General features: G+C 41.4%; 1 pseudogene; it reads right to left on the bottom strand.

Annotated features, from left to right (window-relative positions):
- Nucleotides 1-1,739: 1,739 nt before the first annotated feature.
- On the bottom strand, nucleotides 1,740-2,492 carry LOC116072944 (annotated as a pseudogene).
- Nucleotides 2,493-4,377: the final 1,885 nt, after the last annotated feature.

Genomic DNA, 4,377 nt, shown 5'->3' with positions numbered 1-4,377 from the left:
TTTCCATGGGTATTTTGTTCCCTGTTTTAAGAAGGAATGAAGTATCCATACTTTGGTCTTCCTTCTTGAGTTTCTTGTGGTTTATGGATTGTACTTTGTGTATTCTGATCTTCTGGGCTAATATCCACTTATCAGAGAGTGCATACCATGTGTGTTCTTTTGTGATTAGGTTACCTCACTCAGGATGATATTCTCCAAATCTATCCATTTCCCTAAGAATTTCACAAATTCATTGTTTTTAATAGCGGAGTAGTACTCCATTGTGTAGATGTACCACATTTTCTGTATCCATTCCTCTGTTGAGGGACATCTGGGTTGTTTCCAGTTCCTGGCTATTATAAATAAGGTTGCTATGAACATAGTGGAGCATATACCCTTATTACATGTTGGAGCATCTTCTGGGTATATTCCCAGGAGTGGTATAGCTGGGTCCTCTGGAAGTACTATTTCGAATTTCCGGGGAACCACCAAACTGATTTCCAGAGTGGTTGTACCAGTTTGCAGTCCCACCAGCAATGAAGGAGTATTCCTTTTTCTCCACAACCTCTCCAACATCTGCTGCCACTTGAGTTTTTTTATCCTAGCCATTCTGACTGGTGTGAGGTGGAATCTCAGGGTTGTTTTAATTTGAATTTCCCTGATGACTAAGGATGTTGAACATTTCTTTAGGTGCTTCTCAGCAATTTGGCATTACTCAGTTGAGAACTCTTTGTTTAGTTCCATACTCCATTTTTAATAGGGTTATTTGGCTCTCTGGAATCTACCTTCTTGAGTCCTTTGTATATATTGGATATTAGCCACAGATATACAATTGGTAAAGATCCTTTCCCAATTTTTTGGTTGCCGTTTTGTCCTATTGACAAGGTCTTTTGCCTTACAGAAGCTTTGCAATTTTATGATTTCCCATTTGTCAATTCTTGATCTTAGAGCATAAGCTCTGTTCTGTTCAGGAAATTTTCCCCTGTGCCCATGTGCTCGAGGCTCTTCCCCACTTTCTTTTCTATTAGTTTCAGTGTATTTGGTTTGATGTGGAGTTCCTTGATCCACTTGGACTGAGCTTTGTACAAGGAGAAAAGAATGGATCGATTTGCATTCTTCTACATGCTACCAGTTGAGCCAGCACCATTTGTTGAAAAAGCTGTCTTTTTTCTACTGGATGGTTTTAGCTCCTTTGCCAAAGATCAAGTGACCATAGGTGTATGGGTTCATTTCTGGGTCTTCACTTCTATTTCATTGATCTACCTGTCTGTCATTGTACCAATACTATGCAGTTTTTATCACAAGTGCTCTGTAGCACAGCTTTAGGTCTGGGATGGTAATTTCACCAGAGGTTCTTTTATTGTTGGGAATAGTTTTGGTTATCCTGTTTTTTTTCTTTTTTTTTTCAGTCATCAAGGATGTCTTTATTACTTTATGACCCTTAGGTACTTGGGTCCTTTTTATCATGGCAAAGGTGAAAATGCTACCTTCATAACGCCAACCCGTACAATTTATCTCCAACATAACTTAGTACAAAACAGCTCTGTTACAGAATTTTAAAACATTAAACTAAAAAAGAAGGAAAGAAAGAAAGAAAAAAGTTGACATGAGTTTTAAAAGAGGAAGAAAAAGAAAGAAAGAAACCCAAAGAAGTAAAAAGCGAATCCATGTTTGTTTGCACCATCCAGCTCCAACCCTCCCTCTAGGCGTCCCAGAGAAGGCTTCTGGGTCCTATTACTCGTGCGGATTTGCTAGGTTGTTTAGCTGGTGTCCATCATTTCCTGATAAGCATCGAGCTGTGCGTCCAACTCCTCTGCAGAAAGCTGCTGCTTTGAGTTCCTGCTAGTGCCTCTGCCTCTTCCCAGGTTGTCTCCACCGGTCCCTGTCCTGGTGCCACTACCAGGAAAAGCTGCAGAGCCACGGTTTCTTGTCATGCCACCTGTGTTTGTGCTCTGTGCAGGTCTTGGTCGTCGTGTGTCAATGTGGGATGCCACAAGCTGGATTTTCATAGGCCAGCCATCCAAAGAGGCACCATTGTACTCTTTGATAGACTTCAGGTCATCTGCTTTGCGTTCAAAGTGCAGCCCTGCTGTCCCTAAACTTCGTCCAGAGCGATCATAGTGCACAGCGGATTTTTTCAAGGTTCCAAATTCTGCAAAGAGTTTGTGAATATCCTCATCTGACACTCAGAAGTGCAGGTTTGACAGGAAGAGCTCCTTACCTGTCTCCAGGTTGGCTCCACCCAGGTAGTTGCCATGGAAGCGGTCCTGCTGCCACTTGTCAGGAAGTTGTTTGGGTGTGCAGTATGGTGGCAGGCAGTTCCTGCCATGGCGGGCGATGGCGGGCCAGTACCTCCTAGGCTGGCCACCTCGATTCTCCAGCCTGGCGCCCTACACTGTGCACTTGTGGCTGCCCAGGTAGCCTGGCCTGCGGAGACCTCCTCGCTGCCTTCGGTTCAGCTTAATGATGTTGTCCAAAGACATGTCCACTTTGTTGGTCATTGTGGGCATGGATTCGGGCCTCGTATCCAGCCTACCTCTGAAGACCTGGAAATTCTTTAAGAGACTTTTGCCGACTTGAGATCAGTTGGTATTTTTCGCTCAACTCTGTCGAGCCTTCTCTCTTACTGCAGTATAGAGAGGAGAGCCCTTGGCTGTATGCTTAGCTTGCCTCAGCTCTCTAAAGTGTCCTGGTTTTTTGTTATTCCATATGAATTTGCAAATTGCTCTTTCTAAGTCTGTGAAGAATTGAGTTGGAATTTTGATGGGGATTGCATTAAATCTGTACATTGCTTTTGGCAAAATGGCCATTTTTACTATTAATCCTGCCAATCCAGGAGCACGGGAGATCTTTCCATCTTCTGAGATCTTCTTCAGTTTCCTTCTTCAGAGACCTGAAGTTCTTGTCAAACAGATCTTTTACTTAGTTAGAGTCACACCAAGGTATTTTATATTATTTGTAACTATTATGAAGGATATTGTTTCCCTCATTTCTTTCTCAGCCTGTTTATCCTTTGTGTAGAGGAAAGCCACTTATATGCTTGAGTTAATTTTATATCCAGCTACTTTGCTGAAGTTGTTTATCAGGTTTAGGAGCTCTCTAGGGGAATTTTTGGGGTCACTTAAGTATACTATCAAACCATCAGTATATAGTGGTAATTTGACTTCTTCCTTTCCAATTTGTATCCCTTCAATCTCCTTTTGTTTTCTAATTACTCTAGCTAGGACTTCAAGTACAATATGGAATAGATAGGGAGAGAGTGGGCAGCCTTGTCTAGTCCCTGATTTTAGTGGGATTGCTTCAAGTTTCTGAATTCCTGATCTTTCCAAGACTTTTATCATGAAGGGATGTTGAATTTTGTCAAATGCTTTCTCAGCATCTAATGAGATGATCATGCAATTTTTTTCTTTGAGTTTGTTTATATAGTGAATTACTTTGATGGATTTTCTTATATTGAACCATCCCTGCATCCCTGGGATGAAGCCGACTTGAATATGATGGATCATCCTTTTGATGTGTTCTTGGATTCAGTTTGCAAGAATTGTATTGAGAATTTTTGCATTGATATTCATAAGGGAAATTGGTCTGAAGTTTTTTCTTTCTTTGTTAGGTTTAGGTATAAGAGTAATTGTGGATTCATAGAACAAATTGGGTGGAGTACCTCTGTTTCTATTTTGTGGAATAGTTTGAGGAGTATTGGTATTAGGTCTTCTTTGAGGTCTGATAAAACTCTGCACTAAACCCATCTGGTCCTGGGCTTTTTTTTTTGTTTGTTTGGAAGACTATTAATGACTGTTTCTATTTCATTAGCAGATATGAAACTGTTTAGATCATTTATCTGATCTTGATTTAACTTTGGTTTCTGGTATCTATCTAGAAAATTGTCCATTTCATCCAGGTTTTCCAGTTTTATTGAGTATAGGCTTTTATTTAATTAGGTATTTTCTTTATTTACATGTAAATTTCTCCTTTCCCAGTTTCCCCTCCAAAAAACAAAAAAACAAACAAACAAAAACAAGAACAAAACCCTGTTGCCTCCTCCCTCCCCCTGCCTGCCACCTTACCCTCTCCCACTTATTGGCCCTGGCATTCCCCTACCCTAGGGCACAGAACCTTCACAGGGCCAAGTCCTCTCCTCCTACTGATGATCAAATTTGCAATCCTCTACTATACATGTGCTGCCAGAACAAGCAGACCTACTATGTGCAGTCCTTGGTTGGTGGTTGAGACCCTGGGAGCTCTGAGGGTACTAGTTAGCTCATATTGTTGTTCATCCTAAGGGGCCGCAACCCCTCAGCTCCATAGGTCCTTTCTCTAACTCCTTCATTGAACTCTGTACTCAGTTCAATGGATGGCTGTGAGCCTCTACATCTGTATTAGTCAGGTACTGTCAGAGTC

The sequence above is a fragment of the Mastomys coucha genome, unplaced genomic scaffold, assembly GCF_008632895.1.
Source record: "Mastomys coucha isolate ucsf_1 unplaced genomic scaffold, UCSF_Mcou_1 pScaffold23, whole genome shotgun sequence".
In the NCBI taxonomy this organism is placed as follows: domain Eukaryota; kingdom Metazoa; phylum Chordata; class Mammalia; order Rodentia; family Muridae; genus Mastomys; species Mastomys coucha.
The sequence above is the reverse complement of the archived record's forward strand: the minus strand, read 5'-3'. Positions and strand labels throughout refer to the sequence as shown.